The sequence below is a fragment of the Phoenix dactylifera genome, unplaced genomic scaffold (assembly GCF_009389715.1).
Source record: "Phoenix dactylifera cultivar Barhee BC4 unplaced genomic scaffold, palm_55x_up_171113_PBpolish2nd_filt_p 000963F, whole genome shotgun sequence".
In the NCBI taxonomy this organism is placed as follows: domain Eukaryota; kingdom Viridiplantae; phylum Streptophyta; class Magnoliopsida; order Arecales; family Arecaceae; genus Phoenix; species Phoenix dactylifera.
In genome coordinates this window covers 38,799-61,342 of record NW_024068321.1, presented here as the reverse complement: position 1 = coordinate 61,342, position 22,544 = coordinate 38,799, and the positions used below count along the sequence as shown (strand labels likewise).

The window sequence follows — 22,544 nt, the reverse complement described above, 5'->3', positions numbered from 1 at the left end:
GCCTGTTCAACACTAACTGATCCCACCACACAATAGCATAGTCAGAAAATTCAATGGCAATAAGTTTTACCTTCTTCATTTCGGAGTAGTGGCAATCGAACACTAACTCTACCTTTTTCTCCTACTCAAGATAATCCTCGGGATCGTTTCTTCCTTGAAACGCTGGAATTTTCATCTTAATACTACCCAAGTTGTTATCTTCCCGATTCCTATCTTCTCTAAACCTATCTTCTCTAAACCGCCCTCCATATCTCCTATTACCAACAACCGAATCCCGATCTTCTTCTTCATCAAAACCAACCCCATAATACTCTCCATCTTCATCTCTCACTCCCCGATATTGGACTCTTTCCCTCCTACGCAAATTAGGAGCGTTTTGTGGCTGCTCCAAACGTGTATTCTCCATCTGATCCATCCGCTCATGAACCTGCTCTAACTCCAACCTCATTATACGCCTCATCTCATCCATCATCGCCTCCATAAATAGCTTTGGATCAGCCACTCCTGTAGCACCTTCGGCACTATTGTGAGACATGATTCCACTCTTGCCTTTTTTCACTCGATAATCCTCTTTCCAGCAACAATTCACCAAGAACTCACCAAGGGAATTCAAGTTCAAAAGTAAGAAAACAAGGGATATGGGTGATTAGATTTTCATAAGCACAATTCAGCAAAATTTCCACGAAAATTTTTTTTGGTCTTTGGGGTGAGATGATTTTCGGCTTATTGGAACCAAAATGGATGAAATCAAACGAAAATTTTTTTGTCGAGTCTTTTTACTCTTTTTTTTTTTGATGATCAGATTCTTTCATTCGTTAATAACAGAACAAGATTTCGAATTAAAATTAGAACAAACAGATTACGATCGGAATGGGTAAAGAAAGAAATTCGGCTAAACTATGATATGTCAAACCGAATTTGGAAAGCTAAAGAACACGAAATTAAGACACAAGGAAACAACAAAATTCAAACTTAGGGCTAAAACCAATTCGGCCACAACAGATTCGGCCAGATAAGAAAAAGGAAACTAAATTTAAATGGGATAGGCAAACCTGGGATGAGAAATCCTTGGCTCTGATACCAAATGATGGGAACCCCGTCAAGAATAACAAGACCCGTCAAACAATAGGGAAACCTAAGAACGCCCACGATCAGGTTTGGTTGGGAGACCTCAACCCGTTGCTTCAACAAAATAATTCCTTGGTATATTTGACCACAACCCGTTGTTTAATGCGAAACAAGAACCTTGGTATAAGGAAGACGCCACAAACAATTGAGGTGTTTGGGGAAAGGTTTATCTATGATTCTGGCCTGGGGCAGAATGCCAAGGTGGAGGCTATTATTGACGGCCAAGAGTGGCACTGGCCTATCTCTCACTCCTCTGCATGGCTTGAGCTCATTAGTAGTACTCCTACTTCATTCTGGCCAGATAGCTGAAGGTCGGATGTCTTACAGTGGATTGATGCTCCGAAGGGTTCTTTCTCTGTTCGTGGTGTTTGGGAGTCGTTGCGCCCGCCGTCATAGTAGAGTAGACTGGTGGAAGCTTGTTTGGCATAGCCAAGTTATTCCAGGGATGTCCTTTATTCTTTGGTTAGCCATCCGGGATGCCTTGTATACTCAAGCTAAGCTTATACGCTTTGGCATTATTCAGGTCAACCAATGTGTTGTGTGGGGGTGGGCATGAGGATGTGGATCATTTATTTTTGAGTGCCCATTCTCTCAGCGCATCTGGTTCGTTCTTTGTGCCAAGTGTAATATTCCGTGGGCCTCGCGTAGATGGATGGATACGATCTCGTGGCTTTCTCACATAGATGGTCGTTCCCTCTTGGGTCGAACTGCAAAACTTATGGTGGCAGCTGCGGTCTACTATATTTGGAGGGAACGTAATACTCGTTTGCATGGCGATGGCCCTACACATGAGTGTGTTCTTCTGAGAGAGATAACTTTTTGTATTGTGACTCGGATTAATCTCATACGGGGTGTGATTCCATCTCCTGCTAATAGATGGCTTCACAGTTCGTGGGGATTCTCTGATGATATCTTTTGACACTCTCGTCATTTTGCTCTTACAAGCTTTGTAGTTAGTTGTTGTGGCTAGAGGGGTATAACCTCTTAGCCTTTGATTTCTGGGGTATGCCCCTGTGCATTTTGTTGCCCAGATAGACAACCCAAGAGGGGGGGATGAATTGGGTTTTAAAATAATAATTGCAATTAAATGGTTTGTGAATAACTAATTAATACTTTTTGCAAGTTGATTAATTAGATGCTATGTGCAGTGAATGAAATGAAAGTAAGAGACAACAAAGCAATCACAAACACAATGATTTTATAGTGGTTCGGAGCTAACCCTTGCTCCTACGTCCACTCCCCAAGCCTCACTTTGGGAATTCACTATAACCCCTCGGATTACAGCCGGTTGTTTTACAAGCTCACAACCTAACTTGTTGTTTTACGAGATCACAACGAACTCGGTCGATTTTTCCAGGCTCACCGACTAGAACCACCCGATTGTTTTTCCGGGATCACAATCAAACTCTTACACGTTGGTTTCAACCTAGGCTCACCAACAAACCTTTACACCCTTGATTCAATCCCCTGATTGAATCAAGTAAGGACCAAATGGATTGAAAAACAAACAGAAAAATACAGCTTCTAAACAAGCAGATATTCAGCGATATAAATAAAAGAGAAGTTAAGAGCCCTCAAACAAATTTATGAAGATGTAGAGGAGGGCTTCTCGAACTCTGGGTCTCCTCTTGAATGTCTTTAAGACTTGAAGGCTGAAACTTCTTTAATGCTGGGAAGAGTTGGTTGAATGGAGTTAATGGCCCTCTTCCTTCTTTTCCTTTGAAATCCTTTGGTAGATGAAGATTTCTTGTTTTCTTTGAATGGAATGTCGCTTCCTTGCCTTGCTACAGTTCTCTGTGGCTATTTAAGCCATTTCCCACGGAAACTAGCCGTTAGACACAATCTTCTAGCCGTTCTGCACATTCTGCACATCCTGACAATGTTTCCGTTGGGATCGGAGTCGACTCGCGCGATCTGGAGTCGACTCGGCTGCAGCAGGAGTCGACTCATGCTTTTCTGGAGTCGGCTCGGCAACTGTTCCGGATTTGAATTAAAGTGCTCTTCTCGACTGGGAGTCGACTCGACTTAACCCGAGTCGACTCCCCAAAGTCTGGAGCTGACCTGGCACTTTTGGAGTCGACTCATTCCAAGGAATCCATAGATGTATTCTTCAACTTTGCTCACTTGAGTCGACTCGAAAATTCTGGGAGTCGACTCGGCGCTCAGAGTCCGAACTCCCGATCTTCTGTCTTTTGACTCGTGCGTCTTGGAGTCGACTTGAACTGTTTCGGAGTCGACTCGGCTCTCAGTATCCGAAAAACAGTCTTCTGTCTTTTTTTGGGGTAGCGCTGCCTTGGAGTCGACTTCGAACTGTCTTGGAGTCGACTCGCCTCTCAGAGACGAAAATGCTGCTCTTCTGTCTTTTTGGGGTCGCGCTGTCTTGGAGTCGACTCGGACTTTGCGGGAGTCGACTCGGCTCTTAGTGTCCGAAAGTTGCTCTCTGACTTTTGCCTTGTATCACACTGGGAGTCGACTCTTTGCTTCCTTTGGAGTCGACCTGCCAACCATCGAGTCGACTCGAGTTCCTCAGGAGCCGACTCGGCTCTCAGGGTCCAAAATAACTTCTCTGTCTTTCTTGTCTGTAACTCCCTGGAGTCGACTCGTACTACCCTGGGAGTCGACTCGGCAGTATCGGAGTCGACTCGCGCTCTTCAGGAGTCGACTCGTTGACAGGTTTTGAGTTGGATCTTTCTGTCTGTCTGGTCTTTCTCAGTCGGAGTCGACTCGGTAATGTACAGGAGTCGACTCGAGCCTGTGCCAGTGCTTCTGATACGCTTGGAGTCGACTCGTAATCTCCTGGAGTTGACTCGAGTCTCAGACTTTGGTTCAAATTTGACTTCTTAACTTATCCAAAAATGTCTTGAACCAAATCTAGAGACACTTAACCATAAATTTACAAGAATTTCACTGAAACACTAGATTGAATTCATTAGTAAACATAAGATATACTCAAATGCTTTGGAGCTCATCAAAATCAAATAGGGTTATAATCAATCACTCCACAATCTCCCCCTTTTTGATGATGACAAAACATTGAGTATATATAAAGTGAATTGCTCAACAAACAAGGAGATTTATAGTAAATTTTAAAATGAATTCAAGTGTCTAGTTATTTTAATTTATCCAAAACTGAAAGGTGTGAACAGTAAATTTTGAAGTTAAAGCTCCTCCTTTCATTGGAATTATATAAGCCTTCATGTCATGCAATCGATTGTTTGGCTTATATATGTTTAATGAGTTTGTTTTCCTGAAATTTCATATCTCCTCCTCAACACATGCATTCAACTTTGTTTTGATTCTCTGAAATTCTTTTAGTGTATTGAAGCTTTTGAACTTAAATTTTCGGTTTTTAGAGGGAAAATCTGCCAATTTGTTCTTGAGTATGATTCAACTAATCTCCGAATATCCCTTGAATAGATTCTGGAGATTACTCCGTTAGGAGCCCCAACTAGGGGTGGCAATCGGGTCGGGTTGGACATAAACGGGTCGGGTCAATGTAAATCGGGTCAAAAAATCATAAACCTGAACCCGACCTGTTTATTAAACAGGTCAGATTACAAACCTGAACCTGACCTGTTTATTAAACGGGTAACCCGACTCGACCCGTTTAACCCGTTTAATAAACAGGTAACCCATTTAACCCAACCCGACCCGTTTAACCCAACCCGACTCGTTTAACTGTTAGACTTAAATTAGATACTTAGCAGTTAGCAGTGTGTAAGCCAATATAATTTACCATAAATCCACCAATATTAATACGGTCAAGGCAATTTTTTTAAAAAAATAAATTTAACCAGAAATTAAAAAAAAAACGCAGAGAGGAACAACCGAACAAGGGGAAGAGAGAAATTAACAAGATTACAATTTTCTTATTGGAAAAAATAAAAGAAAATGGAAACGAGAGCCCTCAAAATCTCTGATCTAGGATTCTAGGCGCCATCCCCAAATTTTTCTCTCCGGAAATCATCGACGGCTTCGATTCGGGTGGGGGAAAAAAATCTGCGAAGCCCTAGCTTTCGCCATGAATCAAACCCATAAAAATCAAACCATTTTCCTCCACCGGCATACCTGCTGCTGGACTCCCCAGTACTCGCCGCTTTGAGGAAAAGATAGAGCACGCTCTTGTCCTCCGCCGCCGCCGCCTTGGGCTCCGTCTCCGCCCACCGCCTCCAGCTTCATTTTGGCGGCTTCCTCCTTAATTTTCTTCGCTTCTTTGCCGCTTGCCGTGGGGTTGCCTCTGGTAAGAGAGAGAGCAAGATGGGAGGGTGGTAGCCGTGGGGGCGTCAACGGGTGATGTAGCCACGATGATCTCGACCCGCGTGAAACCGATCGGGGGGCGTGATGTAGCTGCGGTCGCCGTCGATGGGGAGGTGGAAGTAGTCGGGCGGCGGCGTGGAGGTGGAGGAGAGGAGAGGAGAGGAGAGGAGAGGGGAGAGGGACACTGAGGGAAGGAGTAGAGAGCAGAGAGCTCGGGCGGCGGCGCGGCGCTTTGGGATGAACCTTAACACAGTAACCCTAAGAAAAATCTCGCACGCTCGCGATCGCGGTGAAAAGTTGAAGCCCGAGTGCGGTGCGGGCTGTGGGCCTGTGGCCCATGCGCGGGAGGTTGGGCCGGCCTGGGCGGCTGAGCCTTATGGGGCTGTGGCCCTTATATTCTATCAGCCCAACAGTTAAACATATTAAACAGGTTAAACGGGGTTAAACATCTAAAACCCGTATCCACCCAATTAATAAACAGGTTAAATGGGTCAACCTGTTTACGACCCGAACCTGTTTAGGCCAAACCCAAACTTGTTTATGGCGGGTCGAACACGGGTCGGGTTGGCGGGTCGGGTCATATTTTTGCCACCCCTAGCCCCAACAGAGAGATAATGAGCCTCGATGTATCGAATCCACTAAGAACAAATTATTGTGTGTTTTAAAAGTTTGCTTTTTATTGATTTTTTTCATGAATTTTCTTTACATGTCTATTCAATATATTTTCTCCCCTTTTTGTCATCATAGCAAAAAGAAGAAGCACATCACACAAGCAATTAGAGATTAAATGTGCACAATATTGAAGAAAATTGTCTACTCATTGTATTGATGTAGATGTAGGTACAAAGCAGTAAAGCAATAATACATGTCAAAATGAAAAAAGCAGGCAGGGTTTCTTCGAGGAGGATGTGGCTTTCTTGCTCAGTTCTTGATTGTTCCATAAGTAGACTGACCCCATCTGTGACGTTCCCTAGCTGCGTGATGATCGCCCGAGGTGGCCCCTACTGTGGATCGAGAAGAGCTCAGTCAGACTCGCCTGGAGTGTGTCAACTTGGCGATCAACACATTCGCCAGACGCTCGGCCCCCTGACTCTGGCTGCCCATGTCGTGTCGGATGTCATCTCGCATCTTTCGTGTGTTGCTTGTGACACCGCTCATGTTTGAGAATTGGGGCTTGTATAAGGCTTCTGACATTGTAGATCTCCTCCCTCAGATGAGCCGTCACTCGGTCACGGCTGATAATGAGGGAACTAATGCAGAAGAGGGGGCAGTGGCTGGACCCTCGGAGCTCCCTCAGTAGGTCCCGTCCCGAAGATCCGTCACGATCTCCTGCCACAACTTCCGGAGCTGCTCAGGAGAGATCCGGACCCTCTATCGGCTGGAGTGGGTGGTGCTGAAGAGGAGGGTCCGGCTGAGGTGGATGGTGCTGAGGTGGAGGGGAATCAGGTGGGAAGAGGTCAGAATCATGACCAGGACTTGCGCGGGAAGGTGGTCGAGTGGTTAGGTGTGGAAGAGGATTGATTTCCTGACCCAGACTCCCCTCTACCTTATCAAATTCCCATCCTGGTGAAGGGTTCCCTCACCCATGCGATCTGTGTACCCATGCGATCTGTGTATCGCAGTGCGCAAGAGGGTTCCCCTTAGGAATGGGGATCTCGGACTCCCTAAAAATCAGGGTATACATCATCCCATATGGAAGGGGTGAGCCTAGGTTTGTCTAGTGGCTCACATAGTATTTGTAGATCAGCTTAGGGAAGTTAATTGGGGTATCTTGGGAGAATGTAATACATGAGGGCTAGGTCCCTCTCGGATACAAAGTCAAAGCGGCGGTCTTAGAAACAGGGTCCTAGAAATAATACTCAAGAGGAGCCGCATTTCAACTGATAGTGAACTAGCGACACCCTCATCTAGGGTGGAGACTGGGGTGGACTCCCTAATATGGCCGAAGGGCCTCAGTCCTATCGGCCGGGTGAGTAGGAATACCCCCTACTTGGGGAGATGTAGGATTTGGTGCTATAAAATTCTCTGAAATGAATAAAGGGGACACCCGCTACGGTTCCCTGTATTCCCACCATTACCCCCAGACACTGTCCCATAAAACTCCCTAACTAGCCCTGGGTAAGTGGGGAGATCTAGGGAGCAAAAGAACTCTAGTCCTGGGCCTTCACCTATGCCCTATAGTGAAGCCTTCCCGGGAGAGATAGTCGAAGTTGACATATCTTCCGGTGAGACCGCCTTCCGGCGCACGGATGCGAGGGGAACCGGCCTCGGCGGGGAACGAACCGGAGGTTGTGGCCTTACGGGATCATTCCGAGCCTTGGACCGTCGCTCGGGCCCCGCCGCGGATTGGGGCCTCTTCCGGCTTGGGACAACCATCTTACGAGGCATGCTTGACTTAGAGATGGGGAAAAAAACTAATGGTCCGAAGAAGCTCGACGGAAAAACCCTAATGGAGGTCGGAGACGAGGTCGGAGACGGCTCTAGGGTTTGTGAACAGTGGAGGCGGTGAATAGAAGTGTTGATTAAACGCTTCGATTAGGGTTAAAACATCGGATTTCCGACGCGAGTCGAACTCCAGTAAGTCGCGAGTCGACTCGACCTCGAGTCGACTCCAAAATATGCGCGAGTCGACTCCCCCTATGTTGCCATCGACCTCGAGTCGACTCCCATCTGTGTGCGAGTCGATCCTCCTCATGAGCCGACTCTGAAACTTATCCGAGTCGACTCGAACTCTGGCATTCACCTAAAAATCATGTTATTGTCGTGCCAAACAAGGAATAATCACTAAGTTTATGATCTGATTTGATGATCATAGATGATAAACTCTATCTTTAACACAAGCTAATCATCAAAATCAATGAACTAGAGGAGAACATCACTAGGATGGATCAATCACTCCTAATCCTCTCCTAAGCCACACTAAATCGCTCTTCACTCAAGGGTTTTGTGAAGATGTCAGCTAGTTGATCATCAGTGCAAATAAATTGAAGTGTAACATCACCATTCGTACATGATCTCTTATGAAGTGATGTCTTATTTCAATGTGTTTGGTTCTTGAGTGCTGATTGGATTCTTAGTTAAGTTAATAGCACTTGTGTTGTCACAATTAATGGAAATTTTATCTTGTTTAATTCCATAATCTTCCAGTTGTTGTTTGATCCACATGATTTGGAGACAACAATCCGGCAGCAACATATTCAGCTTCAGCAGTAGATAATGCAACCGGTTTTGTTTCTTGCTAAACCATGAGATTAATTTTCTCCTAAGAATTGACATGACGCTGGTGCTTTTTCTATCAAGTTTACAACAGCAAAGTCTGAATCTGTGTATCCTATTAAGTTAGGGCTAGATTCTTTAGAATACCATACCTATATTTTTTGTTCCTATTAGGTATTTAAAGATTCTCTTGACTGCAATTAGATGAGATTCCTTAGGATTAGACTGATATCTAGCACACATGCATACACTAAACATGATATCAGGTCTACTTGCAGTGAGATATAATAAAGATCCTATCATACCTCTATACATCTTTTGATCTACAGATTTACCTGATTCATCTTGGTCTAGTTTGCATGATGAGCTCATGGGTGTGCTGATTGACTTGTTTCCCTCCATATCAAACTTCTTAAGCATCTCCTTGATGTATTTAGCTTGATTGATGAAGATCCCTTCTTCAGATTGTTTGATTTGAAGCCCGAGGAAATAGTTCAGCTCTCCCATCATGCTCATTTCAAACTCACTCTGCATCAAGTCAGCAAATTCTTCGCAGAGGCGATTGTTAGTAGCACCGAAAATAATATCATCAACATAAATCTGCACTACTAACATTCTTTGTTTTTTCTTTAAAACAGTGTTGTATCTACATTTCCTAGAGAACTCATGATCTAGTAGAAATTTGCTAAGTCTTTCATACCATGCTCTAGGTGCTTGTTTCAAACCATAAAGTGCTTTGTTCAATTTATACACATGATTAGGGTATTGATGATTTTCAAAACCAGGAGGTTGTTCTACATACACCTCCTCATTAATATACCCATTTAAAAATGCACTTTTTACATCCATTTGAAATAATTTGAAATCCTTAGAGCATGCAAATGCTAGTAAATCTAATTGCCTCAAGTCTAGCTACAGGAGCAAAGGTTTCATCAAAATCTATACCTTCTTCTTGATTATAGCCCTTTGCTACTAGTCTAGCCTTATTCCTAATTACAATTCCATTTTCATCAAGTTTATTTTTATATATCCATTTGGTACCTATAATTGAATATTCAGAGGGTCGTTCAACTAGGTTCCATACCTTGTTTCTAGTAAATTGGTTTAGTTCTTCTTGCATTGCATTTATCCAATTTACATCTTTTTCAGCTTCTTCTATGTGTTTGGGTTCAAAATGTGAGACAAAAGCTAGATGATTATTTAAGTTCCTAAGAGATGCTCTAGTCCTAACAGGTTGAGATGGATCATCTAAAATTAATTCCTTAGGATGCCCATGAGCATACCTCCAAGCCTTAGTCAGCCCATGATCCACAATAGCCTCTTGGCTTGATGATGCATTTCCAATTAATTTTTGTTCATCTTCTTGTAATGTCATCTCATCAATCTTTTCTTCAAGAATTTCAGCATCATCATCAAGATCAACTCTCTTGCTAGAAGAGATATCACTAGAATCATCAAAAACAACATGTATAGATTCTTCAATAACAAGGGTTCTTTTATTAAAAACTCTATAGGCTTTACTAGTTGTAGAATACCCCAAAAATATACCCTCATCAGATTTAGAGTCAAATTTACCTAGATTATCTTTCCATTATTATGAACAAAACACCTACATCCAAAGACATGAAAATAGTTTACTTTGGTTTTCTATTTTTCCAAAGTTCATAAGGTGTTTTCTTTATAATGGGTCTCAATAAAACTCTATTTAATATATGACATGAGGTATTAATGGCTTCTCCCAAAGTACTTAGGGAGGTTACTTTCACATGCATGGTTCTAGCCATTTTCTCTAGGGTTCTATTTTTCCTTTCTACAACTCCATTTTGTCTGTGGTGTCCTAGGTGCAGAAAAATTATGAGTTATTCCCTTTTTACTACAAAACTCATCAAATAAATGATTTTCAAATTCGGTTCCATTGGTCACTTCTAATAGCTACGACTGAAGTATCTCTAGCATTTGTTACTTCCTTATGAAATTTCTTAAAAACTGAAAATGCTTGATCTTTATGAGCTAAGAACATGACCCAAGTATATCTAGAAAAGTTATTTACAATAACTAGACCATATTTATTTCCTCCTAGACTTGTGGTTCTAGTTGGTCCGAATAGATCCATGTGTAGTAGTTTCTAGAGGTCTAGAGGTAGAGGACACAATTTATGGATTTAAAGGAGTTCCTTGATTGTTTGCTATATTGACAAGCTTCACATATTTTATTCTTTTCAAACTTTAGTTTTGGCAAACCTATCACGGAATCTCTTTTAACTAGTTTTGATATTGTGTCCATACTTGCATGACCTAACTTACGGTGCCATAACCAACTAGCATCATTATCCTTAGTTTCATTAACAACTAACATGGTTTGTTTGGCAAGATCCTCAAGGTCTACTACATACACATTCCCACGTCTTATTCCTTTAAAAACTAAACTATTGTCATTTGAGTTTGTTATGATGCATAAGGATGGTTTGAACAGAACATCAAAATCTCTATCACACAATTGACTAATGCTAAGTAGATTATGCTTAAGACCATCAACATATCGAACATTATCAATAAAGGTTGAAGGGGTGATTTGTACTTTACCTATACCAATGATGTGACCTTGGTTATTGTCTCCAAAAGTCACAGCACCTTCCTTCTTAGCCTCAAGGTGAAGAATTGGTCTTTGTCACCCGTCATGTGTCTTGAGCAGCCACTATCCAAGTACCAACAATTTTTGTCGACCTTGGCTGCCAAGACACTCCTACACAAGCAAATCATACAATTTTAGGTACCCAAGTTTTCTTGGGTCCTTCATGGTTAGTAATGTTGGTTTCTTTTGGAACCCAACCCCTTTTAATTTTTTTTTTAGTTTTTCCTTTTCTATAATCACACACATTTGCTTTATGTCCTAATGTTCCACAGCAAAAACATGTTATTTTCTTAGATTTACTTTCCCCTGCTTTAACAAAAAAATTACTAAGGAGTTTTTGTTTATTTTAGGTTTATAACCCTAAACCAGCTCTATTGAACACAGCTCGTTGACTATTAAGTATCATTTCTAATTTTTCTGAGCTATATGTAAATTTTTCTACAAAAGGCTTGTACTTTTCAAGTTCTAGTGTCAATTTTTGTTTTTCTGTTTTTAGTCCATTTAGGTCTTTTGTGAGACTCTCTTTAAGATTTGTTTATTGTTTTAAGTTCTAATATTTCTTTGGTCAGCCTTTCGTTATCTTTAATTAAGGTATTAGTCTTTGAATTAAGATTTGGTTGCTGTCTTAAGTTCTGAATTTTCTTTAATAATATCATCTTTATCCTTAACTAATGTATCATACTTACGGAGGTGAGTTTGGTTAGTTAGTTTCAATTCTTTGTTTTAAGGTTTATTGTCTTATACTCGTCTATTAATTCATTGAAGGCATCATATAATTCATCGAAAGTAAAGTCTAAATGTGTTCCGGATGTTACCTTCATTGTCATTAGCCATAAAACATAGGTTGGCCTTTTCTTCTTGTTCCTCATCCGATGATGATGATGTGTCGGAGTCCGATAGGTGGAACGAGGACTTTCTTTTTCTTGTACTTGCTCCCCTTCTTCAGCAAAGGACACTCAGCTCTGAAAGTGCCCCGGCTTCTTACACTCATAACATCCGATCCCCTCATTTTCCCTTTCCTTACCTTTATCCTTGTGATAGGAACTTGAGGGGCCTCTCCTTTGATGTGAGGACTTCTTCCGGTGATGAATCTACGAAATTTCTTACAAGGAAGCCTCATCATCATCTCCCCTCATTGCTTCCTCTTCACTGCTACTGCTGCAAGACAAATCTTTGTTAGTAGAAACAGATTTAAGTGCTAATACCTTTTGCTTGTGAGAGGACTCTTCTTCATTGTGTTTTTCATCGTTAAGCTCATGTGTCATGAGGGGAATCCAAGTAGCTCCTTTAGTGGCAAACTTGTTTTTAAATCCTTGGCTTCTTGGATTGCCGTCACCTTGGCTTCCCATGACCTTGGTAGACAACGAAGAATCTTCCTGACAAGCTCACTGTTAGTATAATTTTTGCCAAGGCTTTTTAGGCCATTGACAATGTCAGTAAATCTAGTGAACATGCAAGTGATTGTTTCATTAGAATCCATCTTAAATAATTCATACTTATGAACTAATATATTTATTTTGGATTCTTTTACTTGATTTGTGCCCTCGTGGGTCACTTCAAGTCTATCCCAAATCTCTTTTGCAGAATTGCAAGTAGAGACTCTATTGAATTCATTTCTATCTAAAGCACAATAAAGCACATTCATTGCTTTGGCATTTAGTTGTGCCTTCCTTATGTCATTGTCATCCCAATCCTTTTCAAGTTTGGGTATAGTGACACCCTCTACAAAATGGATGGGATGTATGGTCCATTTAGTATGGTGGTCCACATCTCATAGTCTTGGGCTTGGATAAATATTCTCATCCTAGCCTTCCAATATGAGTAGTCGGATCCATTAAAGAATGGAGGTCTATGGGTGGACTGGCCCTCAATGTGAGAAGATCCAAATGGGGTTGTCATTTTGATCTTTTACTCTTTGGGTAAAGAGTTCCGGCTCTGATACCACTTGTTGCCCAGATAGACAACCCAAGAGGGGGGGCGAATTGGGTTTTAAAATAATTATTGCAATTAAATGGTTTGTGAATAACTAATTAATACTTTTTTGCAAGTTGATTAATTAGATGCTATGTGCAGTGAATGAAATGAAAGTAAGAGACAACAAAGCAATCACAACACAATGATTTTATAGTGGTTCGGAGCTAACCCTTGCTCCTACGTCCACTCCCCAAGCCTCACTTGGGATTCACTATAACCCCTCGGATTACAGCCGGTTGTTTTTACAAGCTCACAACCTAACTTGTTGTTTTACGAGATCACAACGAACTCGGTCGGTTTTCCCAGGCTCACCGACTAGAACCACCCGATTGTTTTTTCTGGGATCACAATCAAACCCTTACACGTTGGTTTCAACCTAGGCTCACCAACAAACCTTTACACCTTGATTCAATCCCCTGATTGAATCAAGTAAGGACCAAATGGATTGAAAAACAAACAAAAAATAGCTTCTAAAAAGCAGATATTCAGCGATATAAATAAGAGAGAAGTTAAGAGCCTCTCAAACAAATTTATGAAGATGTAGAGGAGGGCTTCTCGAACTCTGGGTCTCCTCTTGAATGTCTTTAAGACTTGAAGGCTGAAGGAGACTTCTTTAATGCTGAGAAGAGTTGGTTGAATGGAGTTAATGGCCCTCTTCCTTCTTTTCCTTTGAAATCCTTTGTAGATGAAGATTTCTTGTTTTCTTTGAATGGAATGTCGCTACCTTGCCTTGCTACAGTTCTCTGTGGCTATTTAAGCCATTCCCCACGGAAACTAGCCGTTAGACACAATCTTCTAGCCGTTTCTGCACATTCTGCACATCCTGACAATGTTTCCGTTGGGATCGGAGTCGACTCGCGCGATCTGGGAGTTGACTCGGCTGCAGCAGGAGTCGACTCATGTTTTTCTGAGTCGGCTCGGCAACTGTTCCGGATTTGAATTAAAGTGCTCTTCTCGACTGGGGAGTCGACTCGACTTAACCCGGAGTCGACTCCCCAAAGTCTGGAGCTGACCTGGCACTTTTGGAGTCGACTCATTCCAAGGAATCGCATTATATGTATTCTTCAACTTGCTCATCGAGTCGACTCAAAAATTCTGGGAGTCGACTCGGCGCCAGAGTCCGAACTCCCGATCTCTGTCTTTTGACTTTGTGCCGTCCTGGAGTCGACTCGAACTGTTTCGGAGTCGACTCGGCTCTCAGTATCCGAAAAACAGTCTTCTGTCTTTTTTGGGGTAGCGCTGCCTTGGAGTCGACTCGAACTGTCTTGGAGTCGACTCGCCTCTCAGAGACGAAGATGCTGTCTCTGTCTTTTTGGGGTTGCGCTGTCTTGGAGTCGACTCGGACTTTGCGGGAGTCGACTCGGCTCTTAGTGTCCGAAAGTTGCTCTCTGACTTTGCCATTATATTCACACTGGGAGTCGACTCTTGCTTCCTTTGGAGTCGACCTGCCAACCATCGGAGTCGACTCGAGTTCCTCAGGAGTCGACTCGGCTCTCAGGGTCCAAAATAAACTTCTCTGTCTTTCTGTCTGTAACTCCCTGGAGTCGACTCGTTACTACCCTGGAGTCGACTCGGCAGTATCGGAGTCGACTCGCGCTCTTCAGGAGTCGACTCAGTTGACAGGATTTTGAGTTGGATCTTTCTGTCTGTCTGTTCTCGAGTCGGAGTCGACTCGTAATGTACAGGAGTCGACTCGAGCCTTGTGCCAGTGCTTCTGATACGCTTGGAGTCGACTCATAATCTTCCCGGAGTCGACTCGAGTCTCAGGACTTTGGTTCAAATTGACTTCTTAACTTATCCAAAATGTCTTGAAACCAAAGTCTAGAGACACTTAACCATAAATTTACAAGAATTTCACTGAAACACTAGATTGAATTCATTTCAAATGCTTTGAGCTCATCAAAATCAAATAGGGTTATAATCAATCACTTCCACATATTTGTACGTCATTTTTTTCAATTTGGATATTATGCACCACTTACCTTTATCCAAAAAAAAGAAGACGCCACAAACGGTAGTGGGAAATCTGCTTGATAAGTCGATGATGAACGCCACGAAAAAATTCCCGATAAGTTCGAATAGTCCTTCAAAGAAACCAAAGAGAATAAAAACTCGCCCAATTTTCTGAAAAATATGATCTACCCCCTTCGAATAAGCCAAAGGCTTTTTTAAATACAAAAGGTCCACAAATTTGCAGTTGTTGAAAAAACGAAAACCCCCAAAAATAGGGCTGCCTTAAATTCGCCTAAAACAACTAAAAAGGAAACAAGGAATTTTTCTGATCCCTTTCTTACAAAAGCCGAAATTATGAACCTAAAATATCAAATAAGGAAAGTAAATTGAGCTGTCTTGAAAAGGTTTGCTTGAAAATTGCAGCCACTTATTCTCCTTGATGAGTCAAAATGGGAAAGCAACCAAGTGTCACGGCTCCTCGAATCGGGGGCTGGACCGGATGCGGATCAAGGTATAAACCAGATCAGGTCGCTGGCACGGGTTCGAGGTCTGACGGTGCTCTCTAGAGATTTGGGCAACTTGGAGACCAAATCTGGGCCCTAGGATCACCTAGGGAAACGTGTGCCAAGATGTAGGTGAATACCCAAGAGCATGGGGCCGTGGGCACGTGCCTCCAAGGCTGTGTATTGTTGAGAATACATGCTGGTTCATCATTAGGAGGAAAGCTGCTGCAACGAGACTGATTCAGCGTTGTGGGCTTATCTCGAAGCATGGACTGAATCCGGGAAATTGGGATGCATGGAAATATGTGCCACTGATGAGGAACGTGTGCATAAGTCTCCAGAAGGCAAGGGACACGTTTTAAACACGTTTTTATAACTGAAAACGTGTATGGTAGAAGACGTGGCTGAAACGCTGTTTCCACGCGCTTTGCACTTTGAGGGGCATTTTTGGAACTCTACAGAAGTCCGTTCAAAGTGGAAAAGGTCCATCTGGAAGGATTCTTCGTCCTGATTCCAACGAATTCTAAGTTTCATGGTAATCGGAATTCGTTTGAGGCAACGAACTTGGCTGTTTTATCTGATTGCGCAGAATCCTGCGGGAATCGGGGGTTTTCTATCTTATCTAGAATTCATCCTTATCTTGTGCATGGGAAGTGGAGTTCGTGAGGGACTTGTAGCTGGAGGTTTGTTCCTCTATAAGAAGGACCCTCAAAGGGGAGGGATTGGTATCCGGTAGAGCTGGAGAGGCCAAGAGAGCGTTATTGTAATCAGTTGATGGTTATTCAAATAAAGTTCTCTCCCCTACATTTCTTCTTCTCCTTCGTGGTATTTTCTGGTGTTGTGTTTCGCTGCATTATTGTTGTTAGGCGTGACCTAAGTCATAGAGGACTAGGTACCCACGCCAGGAAGGCCTGATCGGTTATCTTCGATAGACCGAGCCGCACGTTGTTGGGATTCGCTTTGTAATCCCCTTCGTTCGTGTCACTTGGTATCAGAGCCATACCAGAAATGAAGGAGACGACCTCTACGGTAAACTTCCATGGTGGGAATGGCGGACGCATCATCCTCGACCCATGGATCCCAATCCAGCGCTCAGGAGGAGGCACGGCGATGGGTGGAGCGCATCCAGTTGATGAATCTCTGTATGGGTTACGTATTGCATCTCCGGTTATCTCCGCGACAATCGATTACGGAGGTGCGAGGCCCAAATAGCTGAGGTTGAAGGACGGATGGAGGACCTTGAGGGTAGGGACGCAACCCTCCGAGGTGAGATCGCCGCTCAGCTGAACAGATTTCCCTTCGATATGGAGCGGCGCTATAAGAAGTGCTGCGGCGTAACGAGGAGTTTGGAGATCATGGTGAAGGCTCTCCAAAATTAGGTGGTTGGCCTTTTAAAGAGAGTACCACACAGGCGTATCCTCTTCTCCATGACAATGGAGGTCGCCAAGAGAGGCTACGCGCCCCCTGCACAAGCTTGATTTCCCAAGCCACAAGAGTTCTGCGGACGACGGTCCGCGAAGGAGGTGGATAACTTTCTTTTCGCCGTGGAGCAATACTTGCAGGTTACCGGCGTGAGGAAGAAGCCATGAAGGTGAGCCCGGCGGCCATGTTCTTGAGGGGATGTGGCGATGCTTTGGTGGCGACGTCGGGCCGACGATGTGAAGCGAGGGCCTGTTCCAATCACCACTTGGGTACAGTTCCAAACTGAACTTCGAAAGCAATTCTTCCCCGCGTTCGCTAAGGATGATGCTCGAGCACGACTACGGGCGACTCACGCAAAAGGGCGATGTGCGTGAGTATGTGCGAGAGTTCAGCGAATTGTTGTTGGAGGTACCAGACCTCAGCAACGAGGACTCTCTCTTCACTTTCCTTGACGGGCTCAAACCGTGGGCAAAGATGGAATTGCAGCGAAGAGGAGTCCAGAGTTTGAACGAGGCGATAGCTCAAGCGGAGGCTCTCATCGAGTTCAAGACTCAACCCACAGCTCCCAAAGCCCAAGCATCGAAACAGGGCAAAGGTGGGGGAGCGAAATCAGGTCACAAAGGAGGTACAAAGGGCTCGAATCCGAGCTCCTCGATGTGGAGGGGCTTCCCAAGCGAAGGGCAAAGGGGTGGCGCAAGGTACCAGCACCCATCTCATGCTATATTTGCAATGGACCGCACAAGGTGAAGGACTGTCCATTGAGGGGCAAGATAGGCATCTATGGCGGTGGAGGAGAAGCAAGAGACCGACCAAAGGATGGGCTCACTCAGTCTCAATGCCCTGAAGGGCAAGGGGCCACGAGGTCTGCTCTATGCAACCTATCTGCATTGGTGGTCACATCTTCCAGGCACTCATTGATACGGGTGCCACTGACTTCTTCGTGGACCTAGCTACGGCAAAGAGGTTAAATCTGAAGATTGAACATGATGAACACACGTTCAAGGCGGTCAATTCCGCAGAAGTGGCTACCAGCGGAACGTCGAAGGATGTTGAGATCCAATTCGGCGCATGGACCGGACGGGTGACAGCGGTGGTCGCCCCGATCGACGACTACGAGGTGGTCATCGGCATGTCTTTGCTTACCCAGCTACAAGCCATGATAAAGCCGGATTCAGATGTGGTGGTGGTCCTGAATCCGAGTGGAGCTTGCGTAGTTCCAGGGAAGCGAGTTAAAGGGACTCCGCAGCGAGTCCTATCGGCGATGCAACTTGCTAAGGGGCTGAGAAGGGGACTTCCAACATATATTGCTCCCTTCAGGAGGAAGAACTACTGGAAGGAGAGGAGATTCCAGCGCCCATCGAGGGTGTTCTCACTGAATTCGGGGATGTGATGCCCCCCGAGTTACCCAAGCAATTGCCGCCAGAAAGAGAAATCGATCATCGGATTGATTTGGTGCATGGAGGCACGTCCACCAGCTCAAGCACCATATAGGATGGCCCCACCTGAACTCCAGGAGCTGAGGAGGCAGCTAACGGAGTTGGTGGACAGCGGGTTCATTCGACCTTCGAAGAGTCCGTATGGAGCACCGGTACTTTTTCAGAAGAAGCACGATGGTTTCGTTGAGACTCTGCATCGACTACAGGGCCCTCAACAAGCTCACGGTGAAGAACAAGTACCCCATTCCTCGGATTGATGATTTGTTCGATCAACTTGGCAAGGCACGATGGATTTCCAAGTTGGATCTTCGCAGCGGGTACTATCAGGTTCGCGTGGCGGAGGAGGACATTGAGAAGACTGCATGTGTGACAAGGTACGGGAGCTTCGAGTACCTTGTCATGCCTTTCGGCCTCACCAACGCACCAGCAACTTTCTGTGCTTTGATGCAGCGTGTACTCCACGACTTCATCGATAAATTCATGGTAGTATACTTGGATGACATTGTTGTATACAGCCGGACATTGGGATGAGCATGTGGCACACCTGAGGCAAGTCTTCTCTACCCTACGGCAGCACCAACTCTTTGTGAAGAAGGAGAAGTGTGTGTTTGCGCAGCAGAGGGTGCCGTTCCTCGGGCACATCATTGGGGATGGAAGGCTCATGATGGATCCCTCAAAAATTTCAGCCATAGCCGAGTGGGAGGTACCTACACGTGTTACACACTTACGCTCTTTTCTTGGCTTGGCAAATTACTATAGGAGGTTCATCACCGGATATTCGAAGTTATGCGCCCCACTGATGGATTTGTTAAAGAAGGATCGTCCATGGCGGTGGTCAAACCAATGTCAGGAGGCATTTGATCGTCTCAAGCAGGCGGTCACGGCGGAGCCGGTCCTCGTGCTACCGGACTTTTCTATTTCTTTTGAAGTCCACACCGACGCATCAGATTTTGCCATTGGAGGGGTGCTCATGCAGGAAGGGCACCCAGTGGCCTACGAGAGTCGGAAGTTGAACGACACCGAGCGCAGGTATACGGTTCATGAAAAGGAAATGACTGCAATTGTGCACTGTCTTCGAACCTGGCGTCATTACCTCCTCGGATCTAAGTCTGTGGTGCGCACGGATAACGTGGCCACAAGCTACTTTCAGACCCAACCAAAACTCACCCCCAAGCAGGCGAGATGGCAGCAGTTTCTGGCTGAATTTGATTTCGACATCGAGTGCAAGCCGGGCCGAACAAATTCAGTCCCTGATGCTTTGAGTAGAAAGGCACAGCTGGCTGCAGTCTCTTCCTTTTCCGGACCAGCTAGTAACCTAATGGAGAAGGATCAATGGGCCACTTCCATGGGTGAACTCATCAAAGACGGCAAGGCGCGCCGTTTCTGGACCGAAGGAGGGCTGATTTTGACACGAGGGCGACGTGTCTATGTGCCTTCAGGTGGAGGGCTGAGGCGCGAGGTGTTGCGAGAACACCATGATTCTATGTGGGCGGGACACCCGGGGGTGCATCGGACCCAAGCTCTCATAGAACATAACTACTATTGGCCGAAGATGCGGGATGACATCGAGGAGTATGTTCGCACTTGTCTACTATGCCAACAAGACAAGGTTGAACATCGACGGCCTGCGGGGTTGTTGGAGCCATTACCTATACCAGAGCGTCCGTGGGAGAGTGTCTCCATGGACTTCATCATAGGACTACCTCTGGCGGATGGGAACAGCTCTATCATGGTAGTGGTGGATCGCTTCTCGAAGTACGGAGTCTTCATTGCAGCACCTACTACTTGCCATGCAGAGGACGTGGCGCGGTTGTTCTTTACATATGTGGTGAAATATTGGGGAATACCGCGGAGTATCGTTTCTGATCGTGATGCTCGCTTCACGGGAAGGTTCTGGACGGAGTTATTTCGGATGCTCGGAACGGAGTTGAAGATGTCCACGGCCTTCCACCCTCAGACCGATGGCCAAACAAAGCGAACCAATGCATTATTGGAGATGTATTTGAGGCACTATGTGAGTGCCAACCAGCGGGATTGGGTGCGACTCTTGGACCAAGCCCAATTCAGCTACAACTTACAGCGATCGGAGTCGACAGGTAAATCACCATTCGAGGTGATTACAGGGCTGCAACCAGACACTCCGGGAAGTATCGCAGCAGACTACATGGGACGTAGTCCGACCGCCTACAGGTTCGTGAGGGATCTGAAGGAGGATACAGATTTGGTTCAGGTCTCCTTGTGGAAGGCGACCAAACGGATGAAGAAGTGGGTTGACATAAAGCAGCGGGCAGCTGAATTTCAGGTTGGTGATCGGGTATTGGTGAAGCTTTATCATCACATGAAATTGAAGTCGGGCTATCACAAAGCACTTGTGAGGAGGTATGAAGGTCCCTTCATCATCACACATCGAATTGGAGAGACAGCATACCGATTGTCGCTGCCTTCCAAGCTGAAAGTGCACCCGGTGTTCCACGTGTCCTTGTTGAAACCATTCAAAGAGGACACAACTGACCCTTCTCGGGCTCGAAGCGGGCGAGCTCCAGTGGCCGTACGAGTTCATTACACCAAGAAGGTTTCTGAAATCAAGGCGGACAGGAAAAAGGGTAACCGTGTGCAATACTTAGTCCGATGGAAAGGACTATCAGATTCAGAAGTAAGCTGGGAATATGGTGACGAACTATGGCAGTTCGAAGACATCATCAACGAGTACCGCCTAGCCTCGTCAGGGGCGACTTCGGCTTAGGTGGGGGAGGGTGTCACGGCTCCTCGAATCGGGGCTGGACCGGACGCGGATCAAGGTATAACCCAGATCAGGTCGCTGGACGGGTTCGAGGTCTGACGGTGCTCTCTAGAGATTTTGGCAACTTGGAGACCAAATCTGGGCCCTAGGATCACCTAGGGAAACGTGTGCAAGATGTAGGTGGAATACCCAAGAGCATGGGGCCGTGGGCACGTGCTCCAAGGCGTGTATTGTTGAGAATACATGCTGGTTCATCATTAGGAGGAAAGCTGCTGCAACGAGACTGATTCAGCGTTGTGGGCTTATCTCGAAGCATGGACTGAATCCGGAAAATTGGGATGCATGAAAATGTGTGCCACTGATGGAGGAACGTGGCATAAGTCTCCAGAAGGCAAGGGACACGTTTTAACACGTTTTTATAACTGAAAACGTGTATGGTTAGAAGACGTGGCTGAAACGCTGTTTCCACGCGCTTTCACTTTGAGGGGCATTTTGGAAACTCTACAGAAGTCCGTTCAAAGTGGAAAAGATGCCATCTGGAAGGATTCTTCGTCCTGAATCCAACGAATCTAGTTTCATGGTAATCGGAGTTCGTTTGAGGCACGAACTTGGCTGTTTTATCTGATTTCGCAGAATCCTGCGGGAATCGGGGTTTTCCTATCTTATCTAGAATTCATCCTTATCTTGTGCATGGGAAGTGGAGTTCGTGAGGGACTTGTAGCTGGAGGTTGTTCCTCTATAAGAGGACCCTCAAAGGGGAGGGATTGGTATCCGGTAGAGCTGGAGAGGCCAAGAGAGCTTATTGTAATCAGTTGAGTGGTTATTCAATAAAGTTCTCTTCCCCTACATTTCTTCTTCTCCTTCGTGGTATTTTCTGGTGTTGTGTTTCGCTGCATTATTGTTGTTAGGCGTGACCTAAGTCATAGAGACTAGGTACCCACGCCAGGAAGGCTGATCGGTTATCTTCGATAGACCGAGCCGCACGTTGTTGGGATTCGCTTTGTAATCCCTTCGTTCGCGTCACAAGGATGGAAACTAAGCCTCAATAACACGCCAATTATGCTACAATCTTTGAGGATTTCTTCTGGATTATTTCACAGCTTGAATTATGGAATTCCAGCCTTGTGGAACATGTTCCTCACCTTCAATGGACCTCCACAAATTTGCTTGAGCTGAAACTTCTTTAACTAGCCCGTTTAATGCCTCCTTGAACACTTTAGCTCGTGCTCTTGTAACTGGCCCAGTTGGAACTTGAACGGGTTCCTTTGTAGTCATGTCATTATT

The 22,544-nt window shown here is 44.9% G+C and overlaps 1 protein-coding gene across 6 annotated transcripts in view; it reads left to right on the top strand.

Annotated features, from left to right (window-relative positions):
• Positions 1-22,544, top strand: part of LOC103698932 — a 102,103-nt gene that overhangs the window by 76,214 nt on the left and 3,345 nt on the right. The gene's annotated exons all lie outside the window — the stretch shown is intronic.